This window comes from Thalassophryne amazonica, chromosome 15 (genome assembly GCF_902500255.1).
Source record: "Thalassophryne amazonica chromosome 15, fThaAma1.1, whole genome shotgun sequence".
Taxonomy (NCBI): domain Eukaryota; kingdom Metazoa; phylum Chordata; class Actinopteri; order Batrachoidiformes; family Batrachoididae; genus Thalassophryne; species Thalassophryne amazonica.
The window spans coordinates 37,051,100-37,075,675 of record NC_047117.1 but is presented as its reverse complement, the minus strand read 5'-3'; positions in this window follow the sequence as shown (position 1 = coordinate 37,075,675).

Below are 24,576 nucleotides of genomic sequence, written 5' to 3'. Positions count from 1 at the left end.
TATGTAATGATTACTGACACATATCTGTCAAAAGGGGAATAAAAAAAGTATAAAGATGATTGAGTGTTTGCCCACCTGTGCCCCTCTTGTGCCTTTCAGTCCAGTCCGGGTGCAGGCTGGCTGGCGTGTGCTGAGCAGGTCCATCTGGAGCCATTCCAAGGGTGACTATTCATTTTATTCATACTGTGATGGCTTGGTAATGCAGTTGTGATGTCAGTCCTTCATTTGTGTTATTGTGATATATGATGTGTATTACAGCTGTGACAGCCCGTTCAGCCGTGCACGGTAACTCACTATGCAGCTGACCTGACTGGACTGTTATAGATACATGGTCATGTGCTCTCATGGGTTACATAAAGTATGTGAATTATGACCATCATCATAGCTGTACCATCATGTGCAGCTGTGTTGCGCCATGTCCAACGGTGATTCAAAGCCTCTACGCCAAGCCCCACCTATGCCCATAATGTGCATGATATTACAGATCCATTGTCAGTCTACCTTATGTGTCAGTGGATGTATCTGGATTATCATGTTATCATGGCTGTTAGACCCCATCTAGACGACTGCACTGCACATCAGTGCATCATGGAGAAGTGCTGATGCACAAAGCCTGTGATCATAGTGTATCGTCCAGAATGAGCATGATAACACAGAGCCATTGTCAGTCCGCCTCATGTGCAGTGGCGCCAGCAAAGAAAAAATTCTAAGGGTGGCTAGTGGGAGCTAGGCAAAATCTTAGGGTGGCATACCCAACCCCCCCCCAAAAAAAAAACTATTTGATATACTGAATTTATAGTATATTCATATATTTAAACACTGATTTTTTTATTATTGCAATCACACTTTAATTACATTAACTTAATATATTTGAGTTATTCAACTATTCATGACAGAATACAATGAATGAGACAAATTTGACAAGACTGTACTGTTATTGTCCCACTGTTTCTTATTCTTATTATATTATATATTATTATTGTTGTTGTTGTTGATGATGATGTTGCTGTTGCTCTTGTTTTAACACTGTTTTCACATTGTTATCTGTTGTGATTTAAAATATATTCCCTAAATCCACACAAATCCAATGCGCCCTCATGTGGTGGCTGAGGGGTGGCTCAGAGTAATCTGGTGGTGGCTGTAGCTACCCCTAGCCACCACATGGGGGCACCACTGCTCATGTGTCAGAGGATGTATCGCATGTCAGACGCAATGATACAAGTAAATTATCTATCCCATAAGTGGGGTTGTATTGAGCCTGTTATGGATCAGCCATGTGTGGTGCAGCATGGCTCTGAGATGCACTGACTCACTGTGGCGCACGGTGTATTTAGTGTGACTGCGCAGTGTTCACATCTAGTGCACATAATGATTGCGTGCCACAGACTTTTCACATTTCAATGTTTCCTTTACATGCGCCGAACAGGATGCACCAGAGGGGTTACAGCTCATTGGGGGAACAATCTGGACATGCCGGCAGGATTTGGCATGCCTGATCCACTTTGAGGTTCCCTCAGACATGGTCAGAATGCTGCGATTGCATTCAGACAGTGCTACGACTGCACATCGACTGTCGTTTCCCCAGTTCAATTGCAGCTCGACAGTAGTGCGCATGTCATTACATTTGAGCTGGCTGTGTGATTGTGCCTGACTGTGTGGCATGCACTCACGAATACTGTACAAGGTTTTTGAATGCAGCTCAAATTCGCCCGATTGCAGTTCGAGTATCCATTCATGTGGCATTCGGGCTCATTTGTGCTCTAGTGTGACGGGGAGGACGGTCAAGACATTCAATCAATCAATCAATTTTTTTATATAGCGCCAAATCACAACAAACAGTTGCCCCAAGGCGCTTTATATTGTAAGGCAAGGCCATACAATAATTATGTAAAACCCCAACGGTCAAAACGACCCCCTGTGAGCAAGCACTTGGCTACAGTGGGAAGGAAAAACTCCCTTTTAACAGGAAGAAACCTCCAGCAGAACCAGGCTCAGGGAGGGGCAGTCTTCTGCTGGGACTGGTTGGGGCTGAGGGAGAGAACCAGGAAAAAGACATGCTGTGGAGGGGAGCAGAGATCGATCGCTAATGATTAAATGCAGAGTGGTGCATACAGAGCAAAAAGAGAAAGAAACAGTGCATCATGGGAACCCCCCAGCAGTCTACGTCTATAGCAGCATAACTAAGGGATGGTTCAGGGTCACCTGATCCAGCCCTAACTATAAGCTTTAGCAAAAAGGAAAGTTTTAAGCCTAATCTTAAAAGTAGAGAGGGTGTCTGTCTCCCTGATCTGAATTGGGAGCTGGTTCCACAGGAGAGGAGCCTGAAAGCTGAAGGCTCTGCCTCCCATTCTACTCTTACAAACCCTAGGAACTACAAGTAAGCCTGCAGTCTGAGAGCGAAGCGCTCTATTGGGGTGATATGGTACTACGAGGTCCCTAAGATAAGATGGGACCTGATTATTCAAAACCTTATAAGTAAGAAGAAGAATTTTAAATTCTATTCTAGAATTAACAGGAAGCCAATGAAGAGAGGCCAATATGGGTGAGATATGCTCTCTCCTTCTAGTCCCCGTCAGTACTCTAGCTGCAGCATTTTGAATTAACTGAAGGCTTTTTAGGGAACTTTTAGGACAACCTGATAATAATGAATTACAATAGTCCAGCCTAGAGGAAATAAATGCATGAATTAGTTTTTCAGCATCACTCTGAGACAAGACCTTTCTGATTTTAGAGATTTTGCGTAAATGCAAAAAAGCAGTCCTACATATTTGTTTAATATGCGCTTTGAATGACATATCCTGATCAAAAATGACTCCAAGATTTCTCACAGTATTACTAGAGGTCAGGGTAATGCCATCCAGAGTAAGGATCTGGTTAGACACCATGTTTCTAAGATTTGTGGGGCCAAGTACAATAACTTCAGTTTTATCTGAGTTTAAAAGCAGGAAATTAGAGGTTTCGACCAGGAATTCACATCTAGCCCCTCGAACACAGTCCAAATGCTTCAGCTTGCATGAACTGGCATATGGATATTATGACATTAAAAATGCAACTTGACCAACGTTTGAATGTTTTCCAACATGAGTGACAGAGGGGTTTGTGGTTACAACGCGCTCAACTTTTGTTCAGAATCAGCTTCTTATCACTGGTAACAACGCGGCTTTCCCCTCACTCATTCCCGCAGCTTCACAGTGCTTTAAACGGTCTACAGAGTTCAATAGTGACACAAAGCATGCAGCGAAACGAGACGAGTCATTGGATAAATGCTGGGCTTTGTCCCGCCCATCAGACGCTCAGCGTGTCTGGGGTCTATGGGGTAGTGGGCTGGCCTCGGCTGGCCCGGACACTCAGCTTCTGCATGATGATTGGATGATCTGTCTGAGACTGAATCCCTTTTTGATTGACAGCGAAATGAGCGAATCAGCGATCTTTTGATGTAAACATCGTGGGAACATTTTCATTCTGTTCTGAGTTGAACCGGAGACTTTCCTAATCCTCAGCGGCATTTTCTTTGTTAAAAACGACTAGCGACAAATCGAACTTCTATTTCTGGTGGGTTTTTTTGTAGCTGCTTGTGTTTGGAGACTGACTTCTATCACTCTTTCTGACTTCTATCGCAGTTTCTGTCCCTACTGAGCAGCGGGTGCTGCTGAGGTCCTCCACCGTCACAAAGCACTCACAGGCGGACAAACTTCACACTAGCCTCGCGCCAGTCCCAGCTAGCAAGCTAGCTAGGTAGCAAGCTGCACATAATGGCAGACAATTTGAATGTTGTGGATCGGATTTTGGCGAAGCCATTTGATAGTCTTCCTTACAAAGAAGCCATGGCTGCTGTCATGGCTTCAGCTCTCAATGGTTTGCAGGCCAAAGTTAAAGCAATAGCCCCCAGTGCAATGTTTGTGCATTGCTATGCACACAGACTGAATGTGGTTCTGTCTCAGAGGTCTAAATGCTTATCTGAGTGCAGAATGTTTTTTGCATCACTCTCTGTTTGCCACATTTTTCTCAAAATCCACAAAGAGGATGTCTTTTCTTGAGTCTGCAGGCTGCTCAAGGTTGCCCAGAAATGCTCCTACTCAATGGAATTTCACATCACGGATAGTGAGCACTGGGGCAAACAATTATGATGCCCTCCTGCAAACTTTTGAGATGATCATTGCAGATAAGTCCATGGATGATGACACATTAGACTGTGCCAATTTCTTTGTGTTTGTTATTGCAGTAGTCATTAAAACCGGAAATTTGTTCTTGAAAATAGCTGCTGTGAGTTAATTTGTGGGATTGTGGGTGTTCTGGACGAAGTTAGTGTTTTCATGGGTGGTGGGGCAGAGGTGGTGGCCATGTTAGTGTGCGTGGGGGGGGCGCACGCAGGGGGTTTCGCCTGGGGAGTAAATCACTCTAGGACCACCCCTGGTAGCAGGCCAAGGAGGGACAGCAGCAGGCCAAGGAAGGAGAGGAGCAGGCCAAGGAGGGACAGCAGCAGGCCAAGGAGGGAGAGGAGCATGCCAAGGAGGGAGAGGAGCAGGCCAAGGAGGGAGAGGAGCAGGCCAAGGAGGGAGAGCAAGTCAAACTCGCACCATCATGCCTGCGACGTAGATGAGGTCCTGTGGCCTGACCCAGCTCGATGACGTGATGCCGCACAATGATGTGTGTGTGGTATAGTTCAATAAATGAAAAAAACCATCACACCCTGAACATTGTGTCTTCAATGAGTATTGTGTGTAATGGATCCACTGTAGTGTTTGCACTGAGTTGTGATACAGTACAGTAGTGTACATACTGTATTCTCTGTAGATTTACATACTGTTCATATGAAACACACAAATCTATGAATGCTACATACGTACTCTACACAGTAATATATTTTGACAACAGATACTGTTCACATACAGATACTATGCTTTGGCAGTTGCAAACAAACATAAAATGGACATTCTCACACACTGAACATTGTATTTTCAGTTGTTTTGTTGTAGTGTGTAATGATGCATATAGTGTTCACATTCTTGCAGGCTTTGAGCAGCTGTTTTGGTGTGATATTTTGTGTTCTGAAAAGAGAAGGTGTGGTTTTGTGTATGTAGCTTTAGAAAAGTGTGTTGTGTTTAGCATTTTGAGAAAATGGGGGAGAGTTTTGTGAAATGTGTTTTAGCAATTTAAAAAAACCTGTAATACAATTTGTTAATCACAAAATAAATAAATGAATGAATAATCATACTGTGAGTTAATTTTTTCTTGTCATATGAGGTAGGAAGGCCAGCATTTTTTCAAAGAATGTTTGTTTTATATATATATATATATATATATATGGCATGCCAAACAGGAAAATATGAGAATATTGAATGAAAACCTGAATTTATTGAATGAAACTTGAATATATTGAATGAAACTAAATATATATTGAATGAAAACTTGAATATATTGAATGAAACTTGAATATATTGGATGGAACTTGAATATGTTGAATGAAACTTGAATATATTGAATGAAACTTGAGAATATTGAATGGAAACTTGAATATATTGAATGAAACTTGAGAATTTTGAATGAAACAAGAATACTGAATTAAGCTTGAGAATTTGGAACCGACTTTCAACCCACTCCTGCCATTTTTGTTTGCAGTCGGTAATGCTCAGTCTGCTCAGGTGAACGGCATGCAGCAAAATGAGTGAGTCAAACTTTGTTGCAACAATTTTAAATAATGAGGAAATAATTAACACCTTAGCAAGTGCATATCCTGCCCAAAATAACAGAGGTAACCAAACGGAATGTCATTCTACTGATGAAGAAGTTTATTCTTTGTTTCGTTGTGGCAGGCCTGTTAGCCACGGTGTTAGCCATGTGTGACAGGTGTCGTGCCAAAGTAGTTATCCCCGTCAGAATCTGTATCCCCTGGTGCGGGAGTGCATACTCACTCAGTATATAGGTACAACCCCAATTCCAATGAAGTTGAGACATTGTGTGAAGAAAAATAAAAGCTGGGACAGCAGTATGTTTACCACTGTGTTACATCACCTTTCCTTCTAACAACACTCATTAAGTGTTTGGGCACTGACTACACTAATTGTGAGTATCATGACTGGGTATAAAAGGAGCAACCCCAAAAGGCTCAGCTGTTCACAAGCAAAGATGGGGTGAGGATCACCACTTTGTGAACAACTGCATGAAAAAGTAGTCCAACAGTTTAAGAACAATGTTTCTCAATGTTCAACTGCAAGGAATTTAGGGATTCCATCATCTACAGTCCATAATATAATCAGATGATTCAGAGAATCTGGAGAACTTTCCACACGTAAGTGGCAAAGCTGAAAACCAACACTGAATTCTCGTGACCTTCGATCCCTCAGGTGGCACTACATTAAAAACCAACATCATTGTGTAAAGGATCGTACCACATGGGCTCAGGAACACTTCAGGAAACCATTGTCAGTTAACACAGTTCATCGCAACATCTATACTGTAAGTGCAAGTTAAAACACTACCATGCAAAGCGAAAGCCATACATCAACAACATCCAGAAACGCCACTGCCTTCTCTGGCCCCAAGCTCATTTAAAATGGAAAGAAAAGTGTGTTGTGGTTCGAAGAGTGTTTTTGGAAATCATGGATGTCATGTCCTCTGGGCAAAAGAGGAAAAAGATTATCGAAATTATTACCAGCGCAAAGTTCAAAAGCCAGCATCTGTGATGGTATGGGGGTGTGTTAGTGCCCATGGCATGGGGAACTTACACATCTGTGATGGCACCATCAATGCTGAAAGGTAAATCCAGGTTTTGGAGCAATACATGCTGCCATCCAAGCAACGTCTTTTTCAAGGACGGCCCTTCTTATTTCAACAAGACAATGCCCAGCCAGATTCTGCACGTGTTACAACAGTGTGGCTTTGTAGTAAAAGACTGCAGGTACTAGACTGGCCTGCCTGCAGTCCAGACTTGTCGCTCATTGAAAATGTGTGGCACATTATGACCCACAAAATATGACAAAGGAGACCCCGGATTGTTGAACAACTGAAGTCATACATCATGCAAGAATGAGAAAGAATTCCACCTACAAACCTTCAACAGTTACTGTCCGCAGTTCCCAAACGCTTATTGAGTGTTGTTAGAAGGAAAGGTGATGTAACACAGTGGTAAACATACCACTGTCCCAGCTTTTTTGAAACGTGTTGCAGGCATCCATTTCAAAATGAGCAAATATTTGCACAAAAACAATAAAGTTTATCAGTTTGAACATTTAATATCTTGTCTTTGTGGTGGATTCAATTGAATATAAGTTGAAGAGGATTTGCAAATCATTGTATTCTGTTTTTATTTACATTTTACACAACGTCCCAACTTCATTGGAATTGGGGTTGTGACGTCCCAACTTCATTGGAATTGGGGTTGTGTATACATACATACACACACACACACACACACACACACACACACACACACACACACACACACACACACACACACACACACACACACACACACACACACACACACACACACACACACACACACAGATATATATAGTATTTAGTCTAATAAATGCTCCCTCTCTAATAAAAGTGCTTCCCCTTGATGGAGGAAGATGTAATTGTTGTGTGATTGCCATGGCAGCAACAGCATCATTTCCCTGTTGGCGAATGTGTGCATTTCACACATGCTTTGACATGGTGGGGGATTTAGCAAGTTTACACTTTTAAAATGAGCTGCCAGTACCAGGATAATTTCATTGGTGAGTAGTTAGCAAACAGTGTGTCACAACCATTACATTACTGTCGTTTTCTTATAGTAAAAGAGTTTATGTTTGTTAGTGATTTTCCACAGCAACAGAGCTTCAAATATGCTCCAGCAGACAGCCTGAAGCAAGGAAACACCTAGACATTCCGAACCTGGCTGGAATAGCAGTGGAGAGCGAGAGGAAGTGCCTGCAGGCAGAGTGAAGGAGGTCGTTGTCCCGGCAGGAGTGGAGGCACACAGCCAGTAACACACAGTGGCAGAGATCGACAGCATTTGAAGGAAAAGTGTTTATTCAGTCAAGTCCCATAAAAACAACACATGCAGGATATTTATTATTGTTTGTCCTTTACATGAGGGACCGTAGCTTCAACTTACTGGTGAAGTGGTAACAGCGGCATTTGGAGGAATGATGTTTAATCAGTCAAGTCCTAAAACAGCATATGAAGATATTATTATTATTATTATTATTTTTTTCCTTTACACGAGGGAGCATAACTTAAGTTGATGAACTGGAGAAGTAAGAGATATTAATGGTCCAGCCCACAATTAACATGCAGGTGTATTTTTGAGTGCAATGACATTTGCACATGTTTTTGCACACACAAACCTCAGTAAATTGTTCCCTTTGTGTTATAATGAGGTGCCATTGAACCAGCATGTGATGTCTTCCTTTTCATACAAACTCCAGAACAATGTTCCTAAACACAAGTGTTGCAGAGGTTTTCAGATGTGCTGAGTATTGTTTGAAGTTTGCTATCATTAATTTGCAATATTAATGAAAACTTTTCTTTTTTTTTCGGTATTGTACTTTCATGTTCATTTTCATAATTCTTTTCATTTTCTGTCACTCATCTGGCAGAATATCCAATTACTTTCCTATTTTGTGTATATTATACATCATGTTTCTCCCTGCATTTGCTAACAGGGCTCCATTGCACCAACGTAGGATAAGGGATTAAGCCAGGATATGGTGTTTATCCTGGCTCAATCTATCCGCTTGCAAAAAAGCAGGAAAGTGGAAAGTGGGATATGCAATGGCATAAGACACCATGGAGATGTAGCCTCCAGGCTAAGTGCCCGGATCTAACCCCTAAAACATGAATCACTTCAAATTATTAATTATCTGCAAACCATGAATTGCAGATAAAAATCTCCCAAAAATATCTGCCAAACATGAATTTCTTCACGTTTGGTGTACCATATGTGCGTGTCTCAGGAGGCAATAGTGTGAAGCTACCATCTGTGGGATTATGACTGTGGGCTTCTCACCTTCATTGTACCACGGGGCTTCGCACTCCCCGCCCGACTCCTGCACGTTACTGTTTGACAGGTGTACCACCCCAGTCAAACTCCCCACCTGCCACTGTCCCCGGAGTTGTGACACAGAAACGGAAACCCATAGTTATTCCACTCCCCACTACACATTGTTATCACATTCAACTAGACCAACTGTCATTATTTAAACACCTGTCATCATTAATTCCAATCATTTTAGATAATGATTTTAGATGATGTTACAATCATTAGATAATTTACAGGTTCCCATGGACTACATACCATATAAATAAAAATACAGTGTATATATATATATATATATATATACAGTAAATCAAATCAAATCAATTTTATTTATATAGCGCCAAATCACAACAAACAGTTCCCCCAAGGCGCTTTATATTGTAAGGCAAGGCCATACAATAATTACGGAAAAACCCCAACGGTCAAAACGACCCCCTGTGAGCAAGCACTTGGCAACAGTGGGAAGGAAAAACTCCCTTTTAACAGGAAGAAACCTCCAGTACAGGCCAAAAGTTTGGACACACCTTCTCATTCAATGCGATTTCTTTAGTTTCATGACTATGAATGAACACCTAGAGTTATGTACTTAAAAAAAGGTGAAATAACTGAAAACATGTTTTATATTCTAGTTTCTTCAAAATAGCCACCCTTTGCTCTGATTACTGCTTTGCACACTTTTGGCATTCTCTCGATGAGCTTGAAGAGGTAGTCACCTGAAATGGTTTTCCAACTGTCTTGAAGGAGTTCCCAGAGGTGTTTAGCACTTGTTGGCCCCTTTGCCTTCACTCTGCGGTCCAACTCACCCCAAACCGTCTCGATTGGGTTCAGGTGACTGTGGAGGCCAGGTCATCTGCCGCATATATATATATATATATTGGTTTGGTCTCTGTGCACCCGATTGAGCCTGAATGCTCCTGTTGAGCCTGTTTTTGATAAGATGAACCCAGTTCAATCATTTATCCTGGATGTCTGAATCCTGCATTTCGTGCAATGGGGCCACAGTCTTGTTCACTGATGCTCACTTGAAGACGGGAACTCCACTACTCATCCAGCAGGTGGCAGACACATTGATGGGATCTTGTGTAGGCAAAACAAAGTTGTTGTTCTTTGATTGCTCTAGTTCATCAAAGTTAACCACCATGTAATCACTTATGTACTCTATTAATCAGGTGAGTTAAATTTATTGTTTTTAAGTTATTGCTAACAGAAGTTGGCAGGGATGAACCAACTCACTCATCTGCCATTTGTTATGTAGCCCGGGGTCCACAGAGCACTTTAATTTTAGCCTTTCAATGACTAGTGTGAGCAGTTTGGCAAACCTTTACAATTTCATGTCACAAACAAATAAATAAATAAATATAAAAAATACAGTTTTAAAAAACAAAAAAACGTAACCCCTATTTGGAATGGGCAGATGTCATATGAAGATTCTAATAGGATTCTTACAGGAACATGGCTGTAAGGGCCCCTTCACTCATAGTGCGAATTTGGTCGATTTGCGCAGAAAGTACACATGAAGCGGGAATCATGTGCAAAATGTGTAATTTCGTAGCTGCCTCCAACCCCTCGCACACCTGTTGCTACAACTATTTGTGCACACCAGTGGCTGAAGGACAGAGTGTGCGCTGTGCGAGCCCATCGTACCCTCTTGCGGCAGGTGTTGGCTAAATTCCAGCTGACACACACGAACATCTAACACTGCTCACATGGCACTTAGAAAATGTGTGGCCATTCGCACTATCATCACCAAAACAGCCAGCAGACAATCATTGTTGAGCTGAAATTTGTGTATGTGCCCCACAACTGTGAAGTTGCCAAGTGCACATATGGCATGCCAGAGTGTCGGCTCCTCCCACAACATGTGTGCATGTGTTTTGTGTGTCCCCCCCCCCCCCCACAACACATCTGCGTGTGTGGTTCGCTCCCCCCGGTGGGTGGGAGGCATCTCTCCTGTAATCACAGAGTGACATCTTGGTCTGTGTGCTGAACGGACAGGGGGCGTGGCTGGCTGCCCACAGCTGTTGAGACAATGTGGGTCTGGACATCACAGCTGCAGCACACGTCCCATGTTTTGACGGACATGCACGTGTGTCCTTGTACATAAAAACTTACACATAAAAACTTATATCTCCTTCCATCGCAAAAGTGATGGGAAGAGAAACGGGCTGTCAGTCCATTTGGACATGCAGCACATGATCTGAATGTCACGCCTGACAGGACATGCGTGTCGGGCCATGAGGGCAGTGAGTGGCATGCTGCATAACCAGGACAACACAACAGTATGACAAATACGCCACTTTCAGTCATGTATCAGCAGAAATATGCCGTACCAAATGATGTTTGGTCAGTTATCACAGCACTTTTTTTTTTTTTTAGAAAATATGTTTATCTGCTTGTTGATTTTACCCATTTTCATGCTCCTGTTTTAAGACAGTGATTGTAGTGCAGTGGTAAAGCTTTTGTCTGGTAATCAGAATGTGTGGGTTCGAATCCCGTGGCATTTTTTTTTTTTATTTAACCAGGGTTATTTCATGGCCCCTTCATGACTGTATTTCTGTGACTGTGGGTCATCTACAGAGGAACAGACGGATCATATTTGTATTGCTCACTTGATAAATGCAGTGTTTTTATATGGTGTGTGGATTTAGTTCATTTTAAATATGTCTATCTCCTTCTTCATATCAGTCAGGTTCCCGCAGCTTTTATAGGACTGCAACTGTAGCTCAGTGGTAAAGTTTCTGGCTGACAATTAGAGCTTTTGGAAGGGGTGGGTTTGAGTACCATGGGTGGCATTTAATTAAATTTTTTTTTATTATTATTTCAGCAGCTGCTGTGAAAAGCTGCTGTGTTCCTGGATGCACAGAACCGCAGCAGCATGTATTTTTTAATTATTTTTTTCACAGCAGCTGCACAATGTGTAACAATGTGTGTAACCACATCATGCAGCTGCTGGCAGTGTGTTCCCACGTGCACGAACCGTCGCACCGGCATTGTGCACGCCTGCTCGTCGGCGCGATGTTTTGTGGTTCGATCATCCTCGCTGTTTCACCGTGAGTCCTCCTGAGTTGTACTTTATTAGCACTATGTGTGAAGGGGCCCTAAAATTTGGCAGTCAAATAGGGAAATAGAATGAGAGAATAAAATAGAATGAGACAAAATAAAGTACAATAAAATATGGCAGGTGGCTATTTTCCAGTAGTTTCTCCAACTCCACGTTGGACACTCTGAAGATTGCATGTTTTGCACATTGACCTTGCTACACATATTAGCACAGGGCAAGTTCCAGCACACACTATGAGGATAGGCCATTAACATTAGCCGCTACTGCTTTATCACAAGAACCGAGCATTACCGTCCTCCACGCGTCTCCAGCTCTGTCCACATGTGAAATGAATGCTAGACCAAGATACACCTGGTGACCAAGATGCACCTGGCGAAGTCTGGGAGATCACTATCATCCTGCAACACAACACTGCCAGCTTCTGGCTACCAAATGAAATATCAGATGGAGTGCTGGCAACTCACAAGAACCCAATATGTAACCCCTAAAAAACAAACAAACAAACAAACAAACACTACAATCAAAAGAAATGAACAAAGAACACTTTAGTTTCTCATTCCAGGGCACTTCCAACATTTAGTGGAGCCCTTCATAAACCTAAGTGGGAGGACAAATATTATGGATTCACTGTGAGTTAAACAGTTGGCTGCAGTTATACAAGCCCCATGATGTTACCAACGCAGGGATTAATGCTGTTGTTAAAGTTATCAATATTCAAACATGTCCAAATAAGATTCTTGGTTTTATTCAGCTGAATGTAATAAAGTGGTCAGCATGCAATCATAAAGTGGAGCTTTGTTTCTCTAAACATGCTTGATGGGTGAAGTCTTTCAGTAAATATAGAACTTTGAAATGAGGTCATACTTGAGTGTGCTTAGAAAAAGGCTGTCAAGACAGGACAGAATGGATGAAGGAGTGGCCCCATGCAGTCCAGGCATATGAAGACAATAACAGGAATACAACATCATAAATTGTGTGTTCAAGCGAGCAAGAGAGTGTGTCAATTCACACTTTAGATCACTGGTTCCAAACCTGGGGTCTGAGACACCCAGGCGGTCATCAAAAGATCACGGGGGTGTGTCTGTGTGTGTAGATCAGGAGTTTAGGAGTCTGACACTTGGGTGAAATAGCAGCCGGTCTGCTCTGTGTCAGCCTGAACCCGTCAGATCTCAGAAGCTAAGCAGAGCAGGATCTGGTTAGTACTTGGATGGGAGACCTCTTTGGAACACCAGCGGCTGTGTGTGTTTCTCCAGGTAAAACTGGAGTTGCGTCAGGAAGGGCATCCGGTGTGAAACGTGTCAATTACCAATGTGGATCTGGCTGTATCTGCTGTGGTGACCCCAAACAAAAACCGGAAGCAGCTGAATGAACAACAACAACAACACTTGGGTGAAATAGCATTAAAAGCACTCATTATTCTCCCCACCGCAATTTGCTGTCACTTCTCTGATGGCAGGGTCTCTGATTTACAAAGTTCCTCTTCAGGCAAAAAGGTCCCCTTATGTGTCACCACTCCCATCATCCTGATTGTGTACTGAAATTGAATTACAATCAAAGCAAATTGCTAAAAATAAGCTAAAATATGGCCAGATTTTGCTACTGCATACCGAAGCAAGATGGCGACAGGTGGGCCACAGGCGACCTCTGGCTACGATCGAGACTGAGAGTAGCGGCAGAGACGGTCTAGAAGACCAGATCGCGGAAAGCATTAGAGAAGGCATTACAAACCCCACAGACGCATCACCCAGGCCATGAGCATGGCACCCGACGCCAACAACAAAGCCAGCAACAACAAAGGAATGGGCAGCAGCAGCATCCACCATCGAACCATGCTGACCTGATCGCAGACCTGATGAGCCAGATGCTGCCCATGATTACTAGGACCATCTGCGCTGCAGTATCTGCTTCCACCAAGCAGATACTTGAGGGCATCGAGGGCATCAAATTGGCGCGGCTCACTGAGAAGGTCGACAAGATGCACCGGGACGTACAGCTCTAGCGCTTCAAACTCGACCGGCAGGAGCAGTACTCCAGGAAGGAGAACGTGAAGATCTACGGGCTGCTGGAGTCAGAGAGAGAGGACACCACAGAGAAGGTCGTGGAACTGGCGCAGAAGATCGCTGTCGACATTGACAAGTGGGACATCAGCATCAGCCACCGCCTCCCCGGTCCAGCTGGCAAACCGTGACTCATCATCGCCAGGTTCGTCAGACGCGAGACGAAGGCGGCGGTGATGAAGGTGAAGAAGAAGCTGAAGAGGAAGGAAGGCTGCTAAGACGTCTTCATCAACAACGACTTGACGCAGCTTCGCACCCAGCTCATGAAGGCACTGAAGGAGGATGAGCGGGTGATCAGGAGTTGGTCTATCGATGGAAAGATATTCAGTGTGGTGAAGGAGGGTGATAGAGAGGTGTGGAAGGTGATTGACTCTCCCGAGGATCTCCACAAGCTCGGATGGAGTGAGGACAAAGTGGATAGCCTTGGAATATACTTCAAGTTTTAGGAACTCGAGGCTTTAGCCACAGACTTATCGAACAACACGGGTATATCCCCGGACTATGCGATACTCGATCACGACTACTGTGCAAAATATGACAAGGATAACTGAATTAGTTAGTTTTATTGGATTAAATGTTTGTGGATTACAGTCAAAGTAGAATGACGGAGTTTTTGAAAAGTATATAGATAAATATGACTTTATCGGTCTAACCGAAACAAAGATGGACAATTTTACACGTTATCGAAGGTTACAAATGCATTCAACTCGAGAAAAAAGTCAAGGACCATCCCTATGGCAGTATTCATGGAATCGCCTTTTTATATCAACAGCAATTTTCTAAGTATATAAAGCAAATCGAGAACAATAATAGTGAAAGTGTATTATGGCTAAAGTTTGAAAAGGAAGTCCTTGGTTTAGAATTCATTATTGGTGTTGTGTATATCCCCCATGAAGGCTCTAAATATTTCAACCCTGATGCCTTTGACTTACTTGCTAATGACTGTCTTGATTTACACGTTAAATATGGGTTACAGTTTCTTTTATTAGGTGACTGGAACTCTCGCACAGGTTTACTACCTGACTTTCCAACTGTGGATGAACATCTTACAAACATGTGTGGCTTAACAGAAATGTCGAATGAGATTTGCAATGTTAAAACCGACCTTAATGCACTAGATATATGCACTGGCAGATATAATGAGGATAAACATGTTAACAACAATGGTTATAAAATGATAGATTTTTGTCAAAGTGTAGGAATAAATATTCTTAACGGCCGCTTTGGTGCAGACCAAGGGATTGGCCGGACAACATGTGATAACAAAAGTACAATTGATTACGCTGTAGCAAGCCCAGAGCTAATGCCATATGTTCTAGACTTTGAAGTAGACTTGTTCGATAGTTTCCTATCGGACAAACACAGGCCGATAATCAAAATCAAGAAACATACCTTTATTGACACGAATGGCACAACAGAAATTTGTATCAGTAATGAAATGACCATGAATCCGACTATTATTAAAACTAAATGGTTTGATGGTTGTAAACAGAGATATCTAGATTCTTTTAATATTAACCATGTGCATGACATAACTGAAACTATTGCTAACTTTGATGTAACCAATATGTCACAATCCAAAATGGATGAATTTTCCCAAACCCTGTGTGATTTGTACCTGCTCCCTGCCAGATCTGAGAATATAACCAGAGAGACGACCATAAGTAACATGAAAAGAAAAAAGGTTAGGACCAACCACAAACCTTGGTTCGGAAAGGAAAATGAAAAAATCAGAAGGTGTATTGCGCTTTTATTGATTATAAAAAAGTGTTTGATTTAGTCAACAGATCATCTCTATGGTCTAAGTTAATTGCACATAATATAAACGGGAAGCTTATCTCGGTGATATATAATCTTTATGAAAATGCAAAGTCATGTGTACTAAATAACCATGTCAAGTCTGAGTTCTTTTCATGTAACATTGGAGTAAGACAGGGTGAGAACTTATCACCATTATTGTTTGCTATTTATCTGAACGATTTTGACTATTTTATCAGCAGGAGATATAGCGGTCTAAAGGACCTCGCAGGCGACTTTAGGACGCATCTTAGGGCCCTGTCCCACTGGCATTTAGGAGGATTTGCAGATGGAATGTGCACAAAAGTGGCCCACATCCGCCAAACAACTGCAATAACCATGTAACATTCCTGTATGAGTCGGCCGCCGTCCGAACACGTCCGTGATCATCCGCAGAGGCACGCATGTACGCAGCCAAGATTTTTGAGCGGCTCAAAAATCCTGCTGCGGATGAGATCCGCATCACTGCCTGAACAAATACTGAAGACTTATGCAGGACATACACAACCAACGCGCCGCATATCCCCTGTCATCCGCTGATATCCGCAACTGACGGGTTGGCGCGGCTTGGGAGCAGACTGGGACAGCGTGCAAAACAGATATGACGCATGCCCAGCACAGCCACATCACGGTTGCAAATGGTATGTTGCGCATGCGGACAGAGTGGGCACGGATGAAGCGAGTGCATCACGGCCGCTGTGCCCGTCATGGGGGCGCCTCCACGGTCGCCTTCGCTTCTGTTCCCTGTTATATCTGCTTTTCTTCCTCATGTATTCGCTGATCCACCCCGGGACATTTGTCATTTCCGCCCACCTTTGTTGCGGACGCTCAGCTTTTGTCTCATTTCATGCACAAATCCTCCTAAACGCCAGTGGGACAGGGCCCTTAGTGATGATGATATTGAAGTTTATTTAAAATATTTTAATTATTATATGCTGATGACACCATCGTCATGGCAGAAAGTGCCAATGAACTGCAAAAGGCCCTAGATGCAGTGTTTTCGTACTGTAATGAGTGGCATCTTTCTGTGAATACAAGTAAAACCAAAATTGTAATTTTCTCGTGGGGCAAAGTAAGAAACAAACCAGAGTTCAATTTTGGTCAGGATAAACTAGAAATAGTGGATGATTATACATATCTGGGATGCAAGTTTAATTACAACAACCATTTTCAAAAAACCATGGCCAAACAAACTTCTCAAGCTAGGCGAGCAATGTTCAGTTTGTTGAGCAAAGCCCAGGCATTAGAATTACCTATTGATATCCTTTCTGAACTCTTTAATCAACTTGTTCTACCTATATTAACATATAGCAGTGAGATATGGGGCCACGAAAATTTCCAAGCCATTGAAACTTTTCACCTCAAATTTTGCAAGCATACTCAATTGCATGGTACTCGGTGAATTGGGTAGAACAAAAGTCCAACAAGTAATTGAAAACCAAATGTTAAACTTCTGGCTAAGGCTAAAGTCAGGCAAGATTTCGAAACTTTCCTGTACTGTTTATCGCCTTTTATTTAATATGTCAAACAGTGATGTTTATACCGCCCCATGGATACAGAAGATCAAATTGCTGCTAGATAATCTTGGTATGACCTTTTTATGGCATGAAGAAGATATTAATCCCTCTTGGTTCAAAAATTTTTTTGAACAAACCTTGTTGTCTGAAATTAACAATTCAACTGCCTACTTATCATACAGAATATTTAAGCATACCCCAGGGTTAGAGCAATATCTGCATTTACTAGATTTTAAGGAAAGGATAAATTTGACCAAATTCAATCAATCAATCAATCAATCAATTTTTTTATATAGCGCCAAATCACAACAAACAGTTGCCCCAAGGCGCTTTATATTGTAAGGCAAGGCCATACAATAATTATGTAAAACCCCAACGGTCAAAACGACCCCCTGTGAGCAAGCACTTGGCTACAGTGGGAAGGAAAAACTCCCTTTTAACAAGAAGAAACCTCCAGCAGAACCAGGCTCAGGGAGGGGCAGTCTTCTGCTGGGACTGGTTGGGGCTGAGGGAGAGAACCAGGAAAAAGACATGCTGTGGAGGGGAGCAGAGATCGATCACTAATGATTAAATGCAGAGTGGTGCATACAGAGCAAAAAGAGAAAGAAACAGTGCATCATGGGAACCCCCCAGCAGTCTACGTCTATAGCAGCATAACTAAGGGATGGTTCAGGGTCACCTGATCCAGCCCTAACTATAAGCTTTAGCAAAAAGGAAAGTTTTAAGCCTAATCTTAAAAGTAGAGAGGGTGTCTGTCTCCCTGATCTGAATTGGGAGCTGGTTCCACAGGAGAGGAGCCTGAAAGCTGAAGGCTCTGCCTCCCATTCTACTCTTACAAACCCTAGGAACTACAAGTAAGCCTGCAGTCTGAGAGCGAAGCGCTCTATTGGGGTGATATGGTACTATGAGGTCCCTAAGATAAGATGGGACCTGATTATTCAAAACCTTATAAGTAAGAAGAATAATTTTAAATTCTATTCTAGAATTAACAGGAAGCCAATGAAGAGAGGCCAATATGGGTGAGATATGCTCTCTCCTTCTAGTCCCCGTCAGTACTCTAGCTGCAGCATTTTGAATTAACTGAAGGCTTTTTAGGGAACTTTAGGACAACCTGATAATAATGATTACAATAGTCCAGCCTAGAGGAAATAAATGCATGAATTAGTTTTTCAGCATCACTCTGAGACAAGACCTTCTGATTTTAGAGATATTGCGTAAATGCAAAAAAGCAGTCCTACATATTTGTTTAATATGCGCTTTGAATGACATATCCTGATCAAAAATGACTCCAAGATTTCTCACAGTATTACTAGAGGTCAGGGTAATGCCATCCAGAGTAAGGATCTGGTTAGACACCATGTTTCTAAGATTTGTGGGGCCAAGTACAATAACTTCAGTTTTATCTGAGTTAAAAGCAGGAAATTAGAGGTCATCCATGTCTTTATGTCTGTAAGACAATCCTGCAGTTTAGCTAATTGGTGTGTGTCCTCTGGCTTCATGGATAGATAAAGCTGGGTATCATCTGCGTACCAATGAAAATTTAAGCAATACCATCTAATAATACTGCCTAAGGGAAGCATGTATAAAGTGAATAAAATTGGTCCTAGCACAGAACCTTGTGGAACTCCATAATTAACTTTAGTCTGTGAAGAAGATTCCCCATTTACATGAACAAATTGTAATCTATTAGACAAATATGATTCAAACCACCGCAGCGCAGGGCCTTTAATACCTATGGCATGCTCTAATCTCTGTAATAAAATTTATGGTCAACAGTATCAAAAGCAGCACTGAGGTCTAACAGAACAAGCACAGAGATGAGTCCACTGTCCGAGGCCATAAGAAGATCATTTGTAACCTTCACTAATGCTGTTTCTGTACTATGATGAATTCTAAAACCTGACTGAAACTCTTCAAATAGACCATTCCTCTGCAGATGATCAGTTAGCTGTTTTACAACTACCCTTTCAAGAATTTTTGAGAGAAAAGGAAGGTTGGAGAGTGGCCTATAATTAGCTAAGATAGCTGGGTCAAGTGACGGCTTTTTAAGTAATGGTTTAATTACTGCCACCTTAAAAGCCTGTGGTACATAGCCAACTAACAAAGATAGATTGATCATATTTAAGATCGAAGCATTAAATAATGGTAGGGCTTCCTTGAGCAGCCTGGTAGGAATGGGTCTAATAAACATGTTGATGGTTTGGATGAAGTAACTAATGAAAATAACTCAGACAGAACAATCGGAGAGAAAGAGTCTAACCAAATACCGGCATCACTGAAAGCAGCCAAAGATAACGATACGTCTTTGGGATGGTTATGAGTAATTTTTTCTCTAATAGTTAAAATTTTGTTAGCAAAGAAAGTCATGAAGTCATTACTAGTTAAAGCTAATGGAATACTCAGCTCAATAGAGCTCTGACTCTTTGTCAGCCTGGCTACAGTGCTGAAAAGAAACCTGGGGTTGTTCTTATTTTCTTCAATTAGTGATGAGAAGAAAGATGTCCTAGCTTTACGGAGGGCTTTTTTTTATAGAGCAACAGACTCTTTTTCCAGGCTAAGTGAAGATCTTCTAAATTAGTGAGACACCATTTCCTCTCAAACTTACGGGTTATCTGCTTTAAGCTACGAGTTTGTGAGTTATACCACGGAGTCAGGCACTTCTGATTTAAAGCTCTCTTTTTTAGAGGAGCTACAGCATCCAGAGTTGTCTTCAATGAGGATGTAAAACTATTGACGAGATACTCTATCTCACTTACAGAGTTTAGGTAGCTACTCTGCACTGTGTTGGTATATGGCATTAGAGAACATAAAGAAGGAATCATATCCTTAAACCTAGTTACAGCGCTTTCTGAAAGACTTCTAGTGTAATGAAACTTATTCCCCACTGCTGGGTAGTCCATCAGAGTAAATGTAATGTTATTAAGAAATGATCAGACAGGAAGGGAGTTTTCAGGGAATACTGTTAAGTCTTCTATTTCCATACCATAAGTCAGAACAAGATCTAAGATATGATTAAAGTGGTGGGTGGACTCATTTACTTTTTGAGCAAAGCCATAGAGTCTAATAATAGATTAAATGCAGTGTTGAGGCTGTCATTCTCAGCATCTGTGTGGATGTTAAAATCGCCCACTATAATTATCTTATCTGAGCTAAGCACTAAGTCAGACAAAAGGTCTGAAAATTCACAGAGAATCTCACAGTAACGACAGGTGGACGATAGATAATAACAAATAAAACTGGTTTTTGGGACTTCCAATTTGGATGGACAAGACTAAGAGTCAAGCTTTCAAATTAATTAAAGCTCTGTCTGGGTTTTTGATTCATTAATAAGCTGGAATGGAAGATTGCTGCTAATCCTCCGCCCCGGCCCATGCTACGAGCATTCTGACAGTTAGTGTGACTCGGGGGTGTTGACTCATTTAAACTAACATATTCATCCTGCTGTAACCAGGTTTCTGTAAGGCAGAATAAATCAATATGTTGATCAATTATTATATCATTTACCAACAGGGACTTAGAAGAGAGAGACCTAATGTTTAATAGACCACATTTAACTGTTTTAGTCTGTGGTGCAGTTGAAGGTGCTATATTATTTTTTCTTTTTGAATTTTTATGCTTAAATAGATTTTTGCTGGTTATTGGTAGTCTGGGAGCAGGCACCGTCTCTACGAGGATGGGGTAATGAGGGGATGGCAGGGGGAGAGAAGCTGCAGAGAGGTGTCTAAGACTACAACTCTGCTTCCTGGTCCCAACCCTGGATAGTCACGGTTTGGAGGATTTAAGAAAATTGGCCAGATTTCTAGAAATGAGAGCTGCTCCATCCAAAGTGGGATGGATGCCGTCTCTCCTAACAAGACCAGGTTTTCCCCAGAAGCTTTGCCAATTATCTATGAAGCCCACCTCATTTTTTGGACACCACTCAGACAGCCAGCAATTCAAGGAGAACATGCGGATAAACATGTCACTCCCGGTCTGATTACAGTAACAACAGGCCGTTACACCAATATTCCTAGACATGAAAGGTTGTGAACACTTTGTGTCGGGCATCACATTGGTGATGAATTCCATTATATTTTTGAATGTCTTTTCTTTGAAGTTGAACGTAATAAATTTCTTAATAAATATTTCCTTAAGAGACCCAATACCCTGAAAATGGAAGAACTATTTAATTCAAATTGCACCTCAGAGCTTTCACGCCTTGCTAAGTTCTGTATTAATATTAATATTAACAAATTTAATGTCGCCCTAAACTAGTCCTATCACCTCTCTAGAGGTAGTAATCTCAGCTGTTGGTTTTGTCTAATCTCACAGCCAAATACAACACTAGTCAAGCAAATGGCTCCTTTTTTTCTGTACATATTTTTTGTTTTTGTTACTATATATGCTTAGCTCTCTGTAAATACTTTGGCTAGAGTGTTGCTAGTTATTTCTAGTCGTGCCATCTCCTGAACCTGATTATGTGGCTAAAGCCCATAAAAACACTAACTCTCTGACCTATTTCTTTTTTTTTTTTCTTTTTCCTTTCTTTTTTCCCCCTTGTATAAAGTTCTTCGCACTGTGGCATAATCTACTTATATTTTATTATTATTGTATATTATGAAGCTGTACCTCATGCAATTAACATCTACTTCAACAAATTTGGTTCTCCATATAGAAATGTGTAAACTGAATATTATTATTATTATATTATTATCATTATTATTACTATTATTTCTTTTATTATTTCTTTTTTCTCATTCCTTTTATTTTTTTTCTTTTCTATTTTACTTTATTATTGTGTATGTCTGAATCGCCTGTATTGTCTGTGATTGCATGCTTCTATTTGTTATTTTATATGTATGTATTGTGTACCTTATGTAGTTCTCTCATACCCCACCAGGGGTGCCCTTCTAGAGAATAAATCATTGTCATTGTCATTGTCATTGCTGTCATTCTAAATGCTAAACCTCTTCAAAGTAGTCTTGTTGGAACTGCACACACTTCTCCAAGTGGTTCTGCCATTGTTGGAAGCATTTCTGGAAGGCCTCTTTTGGAATGGTGGGCCATTGCGTCGGAATGGTGGGCCATTGCGTTTCGCATGATGTCTTCTCGTGACTCAAATTGAGTCCCTTTTAGTGTCATTTTGATCTTGGAGAACAGCCAAAAATCAGAAGGAGCCATGTCAGGAGAGTAGGGAGCCTGAATCACAGGAGTTTTGTATTTGGCCAGGGAAACCCGAATCAGCTGAGCAGCATGGACAGTTACATTGTCAAGATGGAGCTTCTAACTTTGTTAGAAGCTAGGTTTGTATTCTGTCAATCACCGTGGATGGCCTACATGAATGTGCTTTGCTCTTCCCTGATTTGTGCCCATTTTTAATCAGTTATACCACTCTTTTAATTGAGTATGCTCATGGCATCATTGACAAAAGCCTGCTGAATCTTGTGAATGCTTTCCACTTTGGTGTCACCAAGTTTTTGGCAAAATTTGATACCTTTACCAATACCTTTGCTCAAGTTGTACTGTCATGCTGTAGCAAACAAGAATCTGATGGGTGCTCAGTACAAGTGTTCATTCTCAGGCTGACTGCTAGTGACTGATAGGGTCTGTGGGCAGGAAAAAAATTCACACTTATGCAAGAAGGTTCCCCACACCTCGCCACCAAATGACAACTCACATGCTTCATTTATTTCTGTGGGATAAAATAAGGCTAGATACCTTTTGAATACTCCTTGTATATCCAGACTGTGTTTTCTGGGCTGTGAGGTCATTTTATAACTTCCTAATGAACTTTTGATCATTTCTATAGCTAGATGGGTTGTGGAGATGTTGTGAAAAATGTATTTTGTCTTACTATATGTATGACTTAGTGAGATGGCCCGTTGTTCTCTACATAACCATTGACTGGATTGGCTAGTCCAGATGACAGGATCCCTTCAATCAAATATTGATCTCATCTGATCTCACACTGCCCCAGTTGCAATGCTTATAGCACTAACAAAATGCTTAATTTCAATAATTTTATCTTTGTTCGTGCCTGGGGCAGTGAGCATTTTGCTCAGAGAATTGGTTTCCATTTGTATGTATGGGCACTTGGTTGAATTTTTGTGTCTGCTTGTTTAGTTTGATAGTAATGGTGTTGGACTTCAGTGTGGGATTGGTTACTGACCCCGACGCAGAGAACCACAATGATTGGCAAGCAAAAACAGGTTTAAAGTGTAACTCAAAAAGGCAGTTATCTGACTTAGCAGCAGACAAATCCAGGCATGGTATAAAACAGACAGCAGGTCAGGCACATGGGTGATTAGCCCAATTGGCAACAGCCTTTGTGAGGGAGATAGCAGAGGATTATCAAAAAATGGGCACAATACAGTAATGTGAAGTTTTCATACCAAGCAGGCAATTCAAAACAGCAGGCAAAAATAAAAATTCACAAATCCAGGAAGGTGGCAAAGGTCAGTTAACAGGAAGTCAAAACACTGGAAATAATCACTGTGACATGGATGCTAGATAGCAGGGTGAACCCAACACAATCTGGCAAGGAAGGACCACTCTACTCATCACTCACTCGTCTTCAACCACTTATCCGAGATCGGGTTGCGGGGCAACATCTCTAGCAGGGAACTAGACTTCCCTTTCTTGTGCCACATTGACCACCTCTTACTGGGGGATCCCGAGGCGTTCCCAGGCCAATGTGGAGATATAATCTCTCCACCTAGTCCTGGGTCTTCCCTGGGGCCTCTTCCAGGTGGGCGTGCCTGGCACACCTCTCAAGGAAGGTGCCCAGGAGGCATCCTTATCAGATGCCCAAAACACCTCAGCTAGACTTTACCAGGGAGGCTGAGTAGTGTGATGCCCCTGTAGTTGGCACACACTCTCTGGTCCCCCTTTTTAAATATGGGACCCACCACCCCAGTTTGCCACTCTCTAGGCACGGTCGCAAACCCCAACGCAATCTCATCCAAGACAATCCCTCTACACCCAGACCCTTCAGCATTTCTGGACGGATCTCATCAACCCCCGGGGCCTTGCCACTGTGGATTTGTTTGACTACCTCAGTGACTTCCACCAGGGAAACTGATGAAAATGCACCATCAGCTTCCAGCTCTGCCCCTATTATAGAGGACGCTCCGGTCAGAC